The sequence below is a fragment of the Melospiza melodia genome, chromosome 1 (assembly GCF_035770615.1).
Source record: "Melospiza melodia melodia isolate bMelMel2 chromosome 1, bMelMel2.pri, whole genome shotgun sequence".
In the NCBI taxonomy this organism is placed as follows: Eukaryota; Metazoa; Chordata; class Aves; order Passeriformes; family Passerellidae; genus Melospiza; species Melospiza melodia.
Genome location: NC_086194.1, coordinates 169,790,048 through 169,802,708, shown reverse-complemented (window position 1 = coordinate 169,802,708; position 12,661 = coordinate 169,790,048). Strand labels below are relative to the sequence as shown.

Sequence of the window (12,661 nt, the reverse complement as noted above, 5' to 3'; positions counted from 1 at the left end):
GACCTGTCTCACAGGGCTGTGACCTCCAAGGTTAATTACCTTTAAACTCACTCCACTCCTGGATTCTCTGGCAGATAGAAAGTTAAGAGTTGGTAATATAATGTTGCTCTGCTTGTGTGCTGAGGCAGGAATGCATGGACTCTGCCTCTATCCCTGTATAAACTTAAATGGATCATTTATAAAGACAAGGAGAAAATTACTATTGGATGGTACCTGCAGAGTAATTCACCAGTGAACCTGCATCTAACATTTGAAAAACATTTCATGCAGTCAAAATATGTTGCCAGCTTAGAAAAGAAGTTGAAGCTTTAGGGGTCATGAATCCCTGGGTGGGAAGATGAGGCTGGCATGACCTGCCAGGTGTGATGCCTGCAGTTGTGAACACAGCTGCAGGTAACACTTCAGGACTTTCAGCAGACACTGATTTAAGCTGTAAACAGTTCCTTTACACAGGAGCATTTGATCTTTTCTTGTCTGTAAACTCTGCTTGTGATGCACTTCTTATTTGAGCACCTTATGGCTTCCAGCAGCAATTCCTAGAGTAGAAAGCCAGTTCCACTGGCAGGATGTGGGCACTGCTGCTTGCATGTTGGGCAAAACCAGTGAAATCCTTCACACTGCCCATCACAAGAAGCTGGAGCTGGCAGCTGCTTTTGAGCTTTATTTGTGGTCTGTAACTTCTCTGCCCCTCTAACAACATAAGCCACCCTAAAATAATTTCATCAAATGATCAAGCAGTGTCTGTTGAGCAACAGTGTGTGTGTGTGCTGGTGTCATGTTTGACATAAAAACAAGCTTCACTTGCCCTTCAAAGCGACTGCAGTGCTATAGGCTACTTTAAATAGTGTGAAAGCATGCTGAACAGAGGCAAAGCCAGTGGAGTTGGAGTGGAGCTTTCCAGCTGATCTGCCAGGAGAGCCCTGTGCAAGTGACAAGGCTGTCGTGAGGGAGGAGGAAGCTTTAGCAGCTTGCAGAGGAATGAGTAATATGAAGAACTGTTTGTGCTGTGTTTTAGTTTTGCAAGGGTCACTCCCATGACCTTTATATCTGTAATACTTGTAAGATCCCAGGCTATTCCAGCTATAGGCGTAAGATTCGCCAGAAATGCCAACAGAACAGCCTTGTGTGCAGTTGTTTCCTTTAGAGATGGATTACCTGATCTGATACCTGTTCTGCTGGAGCTCATGGTGCTTCAGCTTAGTGTCAGCCTCACTGAGCACTTTGATTCAGCAGTAGTCCCTTGACTTGGGGATTACAGAGTGCAGAGAGCATTGCTTAGCTTAATATACCAGCATTAAACGTGACATGAGTGAAACAATACTTTCCTAAGCAGAGCATTACACCTGCCCTGTATTTATTGGCTGTATCAAGTCCAATAAACTTTCTGGGTGTTGTGTGTTTTATGCTCCATGCAAAACCAGAAAACAATCCAGTTGTCAGAGTTGGAGCAGAATGTTGCCAGGATGAGTGTAGCCTGACAGCTGATGTTTCAACCTGAGGGTCACCTTTCAGACAGGAGATCTGGGCAGCCCAGAAACCCAGCATGGCAGCAGACACATTAAGCTGTGGGGTGTTGTGAGCCAGGGGCTGTGTGCTCTCAGTGAGCTGCTGCTGTCAGGTGACTTTTACAGTCAGCAGCTTATCAGTTACCCACACATCTTGCAGTTGGGTCACAGCCCTGCCCAGAGAAACAACCCAAAGCTTCCACTGGTAAACAGATATCATATCCTACTTCTGGGACTGTGAGGGGCTCTTGTATCCAAGCACTGAGTAATTACTGCTCTTCTAAATAAAATCATTACTCTTTAGTGTGGTAAAGAAGTATAACATTCCTCCAAGTGAAACAAGGTACTCAGCATGCAAAAGAGCTGATTTCCTGCTATAAAATCTAGACCTCCAATAGAGTTGCCCAAGAGTGAATTTGCCTTGGGTTAAAAGCTGGGCTTTGGACACTCAGTGATGGGTTCAGAGCCCTGCAGTGTCTGAGCCATGGAGTGGTTTGTGCTGTGACCTAACTGGCACACGGTGGTTATTAACTAAAGCCCCTTCTTGCTGGTGCTTCCAACAAGTGCTGTGCACTCATTTGGACTGCAGCTGGCATGCAGCTTTGTAACAACTCGGGACAAGCAGCCAGGTTTCCTCATCAAACTTGCTCTTGGCAAGTGACTCTGGCAAGCATCAGGACACAAGGCTTTTGTTGGGTAATGATTGGGTTTGGCTTAAGAGCTGCTCCTGACCTTGGTTTGGCTCTTGCTGGCATGTGTTCTGCTCAAAAGATGAATCTCAATCTATAGATGGTGGGAAGTTGGTCTCTACAATGTGGACCACTACCAAAACCTAAGACCCAGTTAAAGATGGGGAAGACTTGATTTCCAGGACTCCCATTTATGGGGGATAAAGGCTATTAAACTTTAGCTTTAGGAGACCTGGCTGGCCTGACACTTCAGGCTTGACTCAGTCTCTTTTGCAGTGTTACATGAAGGCTGACTAATCTGGTGGCCTGAGCTGTTCTGGGAGGGGACTGAGACATACTTTCCTTGCACGACTGAAATTGTCAGTCAATAGCTGCTGCTCATGTAGCAAGGCACAAAAGGGTAGAAGATAAGGTTTGGTCTTAAGAGTAAGCCAAAGATACTTTAAAGAAAATTCTAGTGTGTAAATGGCAGTAGAAAGGTGTTACCCTGAATTGTTTGGCTAAACTCTGTTTGAAGTGGATTTTGTCAGTATTCTGGGGAGAGAAGGTTCGTTCTCTCAGCAGAGTGGAGAGAGGACCTAGTTTCCTCATCTTGTTTTAAATGAGGGCTCTAATGTTTTTGTAACTGAAATTGAAACCAGTGTTATGCTGACCCTGCATATTTTCTATCCTCTGCTGGCTGGCCTGGACTACTTCTGCATGCAGTGGAGTTCATTTATTTTGGAGACTTGAAAACAAGCCATTATCACCCTTCAGTGCCAGATAAATAAATGATCTAACTGGGGGCCGAACCCAGTGTTCTTTTACAAAAGCACAACGGCATGTCACTCTTATCTTCTGCATTCTGCCCTTGAATATATGATCAATCTTTCTGGACCACATCCAGAAACCAGGGGCTTAACCCAGCAAGTGATGACTGCAGAGCAGTCAGATTTCTGTGCCACTTAATTTCCTATCATCACTTACACACAGCAAACAGTGAGCACTGTTTAACCTACAACTTTCTTATCAACCACATGGAGGTACAAATAACAGAAACAGGAGTCAACTCTTAAATAGTCCTGATGCTGGATCTGGGCCTCCAGGTAACTTGAGGGAGTGTTGATTTTTTTGGTTGATTTTTTTTGGGGGGGCAGGGGGAGGTGGGGGCAGGGTAAAAAAATCCTCCTCCCATTTCATGAGGGGAATATCTGAGCAAGTACACTGGCCTGAGCTGTCTGGCTCTGGGTACTCCCAGAGGAGTGATCTGACAGTCTGAACTATTGCTCCTTAGAGTAGTGTGGCTGGCCAGCTAACTCCCAAGAGTTCAAAAAATAACCCAAAACAAATGCACAGCTTGCTTTAACACCAGCCCTTCTAGTGCACGTCCTGTTTGCTGTCTGATTCATAGCTGGAGGAATCAGCTTGTGATGTAGGCTTGTTCTTGGCTCTTGTTCTGCTTCTAACTTTGGTGTAGAGGGAAAAGGCTCCCACATCTCAATGCACAGGTACCCTAATTGTTTCCAACATCATAGCACTTCCACCTTCCTAAAAGTCAAATTCCCTTCAATGAACTGAAAAAAGAGTGAATGGGCAGTTACCTGTTCCCTTCATGTTCTTACAGCTGGAGCTTTTTCTGCTGCTTTGTTTTCAAATCACCTCTCCAATTTGTCATCTTCCAGGTACAGTCTGTTCAAAACGCTCATTATGCAGCTGCATAGCAGATATTTCAGCCTACTGAAGAATTGGAATTGAATCAGATGAGGTGTGTCCCCTTCCAGGCAATTGTTCTGGGATAGTTTGCGTGACAGTTCAGGGTGCCAGTTGAAAATAAGCCTCTGACCCTATAGCACTGGTGGGATCTCTAATCTACTTTGTATGCATATGACCTGGACACTGCCATGGCTGTTCAATTGTGTAGTAGCCCCCAGTTAAGCTGTATATAAAAGGGTTTGGGTTCCCATACAGTGAGTTTTGTGCTAACATCAGATGCCTGTGTGTCTGGTGAGTTTGGTCTTGCACTGTTAGCAAGACTTTTACTGGTTAGAACAGCAGGATATATTTGTGGCCAAGTAATAGCCTTGGTGTGATGACTTAAGATAAAGCCTCATTATTGTGTCCCAGGGTATTCTTAGCCTGGTCATGGCTAGATGTCTGTAGCATCACTTTAATGTCAATGTAAAACCTAATGAGTCTCAGGGATGTACAGTATAAACTTGACTCTGCTCCATGAACAATTTCACTGCATCACCCTGACTGTTTGTGGTAAAGATACACTAAAACCAAAAAACCCCAGTGCTCAATTACTGCAAAGTATGAAACATGCACATTTATCAGACTTCCAGCTCATCCAGCAGCCCAACACTGCATGGCATTTCCCTCAACTGCACTTAGCAGTTTTCTCTTCCTCATTAACTATGCTCCTAAATTAACACGTTCTAGGAGATCAGTTCCAGTTCTTTGTTAGGGCTGGCTACTGAATAACTGGTTGTAATTAATGCCTGAATTTATCACTGCTACAATACTGGCTACACTGTTCCCTGTGCTTCAGCCTCTTTAAGAAGCTCTTTGTCAACAGACTCCCTGTCTGGGTGGCTCTGTGAGAGTCTGTGTACTGCTGAGTATCTCACTTGCCGGGTCCTTCAATGAACCTGCTGAGCTGCCCTGATTGTGGATCACAGCCTCATTCTGTCTGTTGGGAACTTTGTAACTGATGTGTCCCTGATGGCCTTTTGTGACCTTTGAAGTTTTAGGGGCTCCCCAGTGACAAAGCCATGCTCTAAGTGGCCCATGGTCAAACATCACTGACAGAGAAAGCTTTAAATCCTTATGTGAAATTATTGTATTGACTGGATATATATATATACACATATACATATATATATATGCACACACACACCATAGCTTGCAAAAGACAAATTCTTTAAGTAGGGAATAAGATTTCAGCTTTACATGCAGAAATTGCTGCTGTCCAAATGATTTGGAGATCTTGCCCTAGAAGATGGGATAAGAAAGTTGCTGCAGTTCTGTGCTTCAGGCATTCACAGTAAAATTGCTTTCTCTGTGAAAAAATAGTTTGAAATAAAGAGGTGTTGGTAGTGGTTCTCCAAGGTTTAATGCCAAAGGTGTATTTTCTAATAAGAGCATGTGAATACTTCAGCTCTGTATTTCTAACACCTTCACTATGCACTGTCCTCTCATTGCATCTAAATGAATGTGGTCAGGGTGAAAGTACTGTGCAAATGAAAGCAACACTTGGTTTATCTCCAGTAGCAGCATTCAGTTCATTAATACTGCATTTCCCTGTGACTTAGTGGAAGCCTGCCTGTGTCAAAATATTAAATAAAAATGGGTTCCTTATTTTTGCATTAGTGACTGTCCAGCATAATTTTTAATTCTCACCTGATGCAGTTGTGCTAATGCCATTATAATACTTCATTTTCTTACTCACTGTTGATGTAGGGTTTAAATAACTTCCTTTCTCATTGTCTGGGTAGTAGTCATATCTTTTCAAAGAATGAGAAAAACAAGAACACTGGCCAATTCTTGGCTTTCACCAGAGAAATTTTTAAAATATTGGACTGGACTGAGAGGAAAGCAGGAAGCCAAGGCTGGAAACTTCTCTACTCCATCCTATCTGATAAAGCAAGCAAGAGCCCAGAATTTTCCTTCATTAATTTGTTGGCCTCACAGGACAAACTGGAGCTTTAAGTTGCTTGATGTGAGCAGCTAAGACTAAAGCCACACAAGTCTGTCTTTTTGCATCTGAAAGGGCTTAGGATGGTAATAATGCTGTGACCCTTCCAGCCTTGCAGGGAATAATGAAAATACAGCAGGCTTACATGAGCAGTGAATACATCCTGCATTGTTTATATCTGGGCCTGTAATTTCATGTTAGATCTTCACTCCCTTCTAAGACTAATAGTTTAGGTGCAGAATTAAACTGTGGATCATGCAGCAAAAGCCTGAAAGTCTGGGAAGCTTTTTTCATCATAGGTGGGGGGTTTCACTCCCAGCCTATGTGGGGAGGATGTATCCAAAGGGACAGACAGATGTCACTGCTCTCAGACCGCTGGGATTCAGCTGTGGCTGCAACATTGAACTGCCAGTGCTTCTGAAATAGTTTAATCTCAGCACATGCTTGTCCAGCCTGCCCCTCATGGTAGGGAGTATTTAATAAAAAGCATATGAGAAGGCACATACATGTGTGCAGTTTGTTTGCTGTTCAGCAGAGAAATCTGGGATCAAGCCTCTGAAGATCCTACCCAGATGGCTGATTTAGCCCATGTGTCCTAAAGTAAACTGGAGTCTGTTTTGATTACTCTCTTCTTCAGAAGGAGTTCACATTTCATACCTGGGAAATTTCTCTATGTAAATTTCAGTTCCACGTTTTGAAGGCTGAGTTTTGCTCTCCTTGCCCAGTGAAGGTTTAAGCCTGGTTGATGCTCATTGTAACATGACAAGTATTCTTTCATTGGGTAAAATACAGAATTCAGTTGCACATTTTATATTCATTGTGTTTTTCCAGACTTCATGTATGAGTGGTGAGCAAAGGCACACAAAGTCCTCAGAGGAAGATGAAAAAGCTTTCATAGCAAAAAACTTGTTTGAGTTATGCACACTGCTGTTCACGTTACTACAGATAAGTAGGAAGAATTTTACAGGCACCATGTGAACTCTTTTCCTGCAGGTTTTATTTTTTCCTGATAAACTAAGACATTTTTATCCCCTAACTCTCTACCCCATAAACTGACTGCAGCTTGACTGAAAACCAGAATACAAGTTAAGGATAATAATGTGTCACATCATGGCTGTTTTAATATGGAATTGAAATTTAAATTTAAATATCTTTGGGCTTAAAAGGAAAGGTTTAAAACAAAATGGAAGTGACCTTTTGAATTAGGCCTGTTTTACTATATGATCATATGTACTTCTCCAAAGAAGTCTATGGGTCAAAAGTCTGCCCACGTGTTTTGCAAAAGTCTTTATATAGAGGCAATACATTGAACTTTGAAATTTCTTACTGGAAGAATAATAACTTAACAGGAAGATAAATGGATTTCACTTAAATGAGATAACAAGGATGTGGTGTCCCTGTTTTATCTGTTAAATCTTGACTGCTGTATAAAGCAACATTAAATTATTTCAAATCTATTTAGGCTCTTAAAACCTAAAACAGTTAAGGATATATTATGGTTAAGTGCTGATTGCTTTAATCAAATCTTATTCCTCTTGAAAATCTGTCAGGTGATTACTCAAATGATAAAAACAATAGTTTATTGCATGTGCTGGTCCTGTAATTGAAAAAGTAAAATGACTAAGCACAATGCTCTCAGTAAAGCTGCCAAAATAAAATACAGCCCAGAAGGGCAAGCCATGCACTTCATTAAAATAAGGTTCAGTAAGCATGAAATTTATCACCCTAAGGGCTTCCTCACTCTGACAAGTGACTAAAGTGTAAAATGTCAAATACCTCTGAACTGACCAGTAACTTGCATTAAGATTTTGTTAGTCAAATACTGGATGTACTTTCCTGTTCACAAGCTACAAGAAATGAATAGTTTTCTTCCTCAGCTTCCTGTGTTACTGCTGAAGGCTCACACCTACACACAGCACATGCAAATGTCTGTGCCTTTGTGGGCTCTGGGAGATGGGAAACTCTGTGTGCTCACAAGGAGGATGAAGGAATGGCAGGGAGCAACCTCAGCTTGCAGAGCCGTGAGAAATTGATCCGTGGATGGGACAAGGAAGGAGTGAACCTGCTGTTGTCCTCCCTGTGATGGATAATAGCACTTCTGTTACCCATTGCATCCAGAAAATATTCTCTAATTCTCTAACTTGGCCTAATCATTACCTTCCTCATGGAGAGCTCACATTATGCTGCTCCTTCAACAGCTTCTCAGCTTCTGCATTTGAAAAACTCAGTCAAGACTTTGTTTAGAAATAATCCCATGCCCATCAGACTTTGTAGTCATGTCTTCTGGTTCCTGTCCTTTTGATTATTTCCTCTCTCAGTTTTTTCTGCTTGGCTCAGTTTGATGTACAGCATGCTTTGGTCATGAAGTGTTTGGCTTGAATGTTGTTGTGCTTGATGAGGAATCATTTGTCATATGAGGTGATCCTCACCTCTAAAAGGGACATTAGGAAAAAGGTGAGAATATCTCCTTTCCACAGGATGTACTGATTGGGTTGTGCTTCTCTGCTGGAATCCACAGGTCTTCCTAAAAAATGTGCAATCCTTTCTCTAAACCACTATCAGGAAGCAGTGTTTGAATAAATATTTGTTAGGGTTTTGGTTTTATTTCACACTATGCTTTTGAATCCTTACAAAGAGATCCCTGTTCAGTAAACCTCCTCTCAGGGCATGGGCTGATAATATTTCTGGACCAACACCAGAAAGCTCCTGAAACCTTTCTTGGGAATACTGTTATGGAATACTCCAGCTACTTGGGAGTACTCCAGCTACTCTTCACAGCAAAATTTGTGGGAGCTGTTGTAATGTCCTTTAAGTCTGAGTGTCCCACCCACTTCAGTGATGGTTTCATCAAAGTTTGACAGAGCCTGAATATATTCAGGAATGCATGGCACATCCTACTGCTTATTAAGACTTGTGAAATTCTATGTGATTGCTAATTTATTAAAGCCTTCAAGTGTTTCAGAGTAGGATTTCCTTGGAAGACTTCTTGAGTGACCCAATTCAGGCAATTCTACTTGTCTAGAATCAATTCTAAAATCTCTTCCTTGAACCAGAGGCCTATAACAACCTATCCAATATGCCAAAGTGCTTACACAAGGCTTTCAGAAATTCCAGGCAAAGTTAATGTCACCAGGATAACTGCCAGTTCCTCAAAGCCTCATTCACTTTATATTTTTGGTTTGCCTGCTCTTAACAGCTGTATACTTCAAGCAGGTGTAGCACTTCAAATACTTCAAATCAAATACAGAGTGATACATATATCACTCTGTGAAGGTAACAACTTTTTGTCTGCTGTTCAAGGACTTGGGGTGGTAAAGCTGAATGACAAGTCTGTGCTTATAAATGCCATGCAGACAATGAGACAGCAAAATAATTCAGGAATGAATGTTGTACCCCTTATCAATTCCACATGTGATAAATGGATTTAGCTGTTTGTGATGTTAGAGAAAGGAATCTGTAAGTGTTAACTATCTTCATGGGAACTGGGGTGGGAGCCAAGCCACTATCTTGTACCAGAATAAACTGATAAGAGAAAGTGTTCAGTTAAAAGTAGAGCAGTTGTTTAAAGAAATAGTCTGAAGATGTAAAACTCTTTGAAATTTTGAGATTAGGTAATATGTGCAGTATTCATTCAAGTACCTGACTTCAGTTTTGTAACTTTACCTCACCCCCTTGTAGATATGACAGCTGTCCTCCTGGTCTCCCCCATTTCTTCCCATAGATGCAAGCCTTTGATTTCTTCTGTAGCACAGAAAGAGAACATCCCTTTGAAATTTATCTAGTCAGGAACACCAAGCAGCTTCAGCCAGGTGTGTGTGTGCTCCCATCATCCTTTGTCTGACCTCTGCCATTAGTGATACTCCTTGCTTGGGATGCTGCTGTGGGCAATTGCCATCTCCTCAAAGATAAACATCAAGACAATTTTAAAAACTGAGAAATTTAATATGTTATTGCAAGTAGAATCTTGGAATAATAAGTTGCAAGGAGTTGACAGATCTGGAAATGTGACATCTGGAATACTGCAGGGTCAGGCTCAGCTTTCCAGAGGAGCAGTGAGAAGACTCTGCATCCATTATACTTTTAGGATCAGAGAACAGAAAGCTCTGAGAGCTTACAGAGCTGAGTCCCTGTCTTGGTGTGCCTGTTCCCAACAGCTGCTGCCAAACCATGAAGATGATTAAACCACAGAAAAGAGTAGAGACTAAAACTCTTGCCCTGGTATTTCTTTTGCCATCTGAGCAGAACAGCAGAGAGGAATCCAGACTGAATGTGAGTGGAACAAGATGAGGAAAAGTCAGTGATGGAAGCACAGACTTTAGGCACAATAGTAAAGGTGTGTGGATGACAGATTATGAATGAGAGCTATTTAGCTGAACTGTCTTCATGAAACCCACACTCTTGCTAGATGCTGTTACTCAGGTTTAGAGAATGCTCCTGTCAGTTTGGTGAGATGCACAAGCAGGTGGCCCCAGAGCACTGAAGGCAGCATTCACTGATCAGCTCAGTTTGGTGAGTTCTTCCTCTGTTCTGTGAATAGCCCTACAGTCCCTGAGCTCAGGCCCTTTAGTGTTAGGTGCCTGTTAGACTAATTCTAAAGATTTATCTGAGCAAGATGTTGCTGTTCCTGTTTATCCTTCAAATCAGCCCCCACTCTCCAGGCTGTAGCTGGTGTGCCTTTTAGAATTATTAGGAGACACTCAGTCCTGAATTGAAGCTGTGGCTGTTATTTACACTCAGTCTATGGAGTCCCTTTTACATTCCTCCCTCTGAAGATAGCTTACACTAACTGCACGTGTATTTTGGTGTCTCTTTAAACAATAAAGGCACAAAGCCAAATTTATCTTGTTGGCAGTTCAGGTTTCTACTTCTTTCTCTGGATTTCCCCCTTGGCTTGAGCTTTCAGGATCTATCCAGGGTAATAGAATGAGCAAAAGAGATTGTTTGTTCTCTGAGTGCACTTTGCAAAGAGGATCCCATCCCTTTCTGAGGATATTAGATGTCTAGTAGGATAACCTGCCAGCTCAGCTGTTACACTTCAGTATCAAACTACTTTGTGCACTTCAGTTCTGGTGTTTCCTTCATTGTTTTGCACTTCACATATATTGCTTTCAGTGCCTGTACACATTAAAGCAGCTCTGCCTACTTAGAGAAATACCTGTGATATTATCTGACCACAAATTCATTCTGCCTCTGAGAATGATCTGGAAAGGCACTCCAGCTGGTATGCAATTAGCCTTGCATAAAGAAACAACCACTAGATTAGCTTTGTTTTCTAAACAATCAATCGTGCTTGTATAGGCTGAACCTCTCACTGCCCTGTGCTTTGTGTCAGCAGCCCTGGATCTGCAGAGTGACTCAAGTGCAATCACTTTGAATCTTACAGCTAAATTAACATTGGCTATGACTTGTTGATTTGAAATACCTTTTTAATGCAGAGAAATCTCCCCTTCCTAGAAGAAGCCTGCCTAGTCCTGTAGACACTCTTGCAACAATGTTTTGTTCTTATGGATATTCAAGAAAAGCAGCTTTAGCATGAGAAAGATTAATTCACTGAGGATGTTTTAGGTAATCCATCTGTGTTATCTGATAGTAACCTCCAATAAAATGCTTTTGGGAGGTTAGATGCCTTTCAAACAGCATTTGCTTGTTGTTTTGGGTGGGTTGGTTTTGGTTTTGTTTGGCAGGAGTTGGGAATAATATCTCACAAGGGCAACCAATGTTCAAGGTATTTAAATGTACATTAGCATCTCTACTGCCTTTACAACCTGCTTGTGGTAGTCCCAGCTGCATTGTAACAAATATAGAGCAGCTGCTGAAACCATTGATTCCTCTTAACCACTCTGCCTTGGAAACTTGTCTCTGTGGGGACTTAGAGAGGTGCAGGACCCATGATCTGGATGAAATGAGGATGCTTAGAGTCCCATGGATGAGATCTGCCTCCATCTCACAGAGCAGCTCTGTCCCTTGGGTTCTATGTTGAGTTTCCCTTGGAGCATGGCAGCTGTCTGCTTTGCAGGAAGAATGCAGGAAAAGTTGTTGGGGCTGACAGAGCATGACTGAATTGTCAGACTGTGACAGGGCTAAGCCTACACTGGCTGTTGGGTTTGCTTTCAAATATTTCCACCTGCAGGAACCTCTACAGTGATGGCACTGATGTGACAGCAGGGTACAAACACTTCTGTGGTGCAGGAGTGCTGCAGGTCTCACCCCAGAGTGTCCAGATGTCTGTCTGCTGTTGAAGTGGCATGGAGGCTGGAGCTTGTGCATCCTCTAAGAGGAGAACAGCTGACAGTCATTCCCAAATTAGGTAAAAATGCCAAATTCTGGCAAGCCTTTGCCAAGTATTTCATAGTTCTCCAGAGTCACAAATGGAAGAGGTTTGTGTCCTCTAAATATTGCCCTGCTAGCTGGTCTTCATGTATCAAGACCAACTGCCAAGCACTTGTAACCTCTTATTATTTTAGTGTACATGTCAGTAAATATCTTATCCTGACAGTTCTAACAGGGTTAGAGCTTGGCAAAACACATTCTAAAATAGCATTTGTTCATGGTCCAACATCAAAATGTCCTGATCAAGCTGCTCTTAAATGTGACCATCAGCTTTCTCTGGGGCTGCTTATAAACCAGCTATCTAAAGCATTTTATTTGCACTAAAATGGATGGGTTGTAACTTGGCCTAAATACAGTCTGTTTATTACCTGTATTTCTGTCTCCTGCAGTGTAACTCTTGTGGTGTGGGTTCCCTTCTTTGTTAAAAGTACTGGTTGTGGAAGTTCTTACTGTATTGATCC

At 42.1% G+C, this 12,661-nt stretch overlaps 1 protein-coding gene across 5 annotated transcripts in view; it reads left to right on the top strand.

Moving 5' to 3' along the window:
• SLC45A4 (solute carrier family 45 member 4) overlaps window positions 1-12,661 on the top strand; it is an 81,524-nt gene that overhangs the window by 25,666 nt on the left and 43,197 nt on the right. The window lies entirely within an intron of this gene.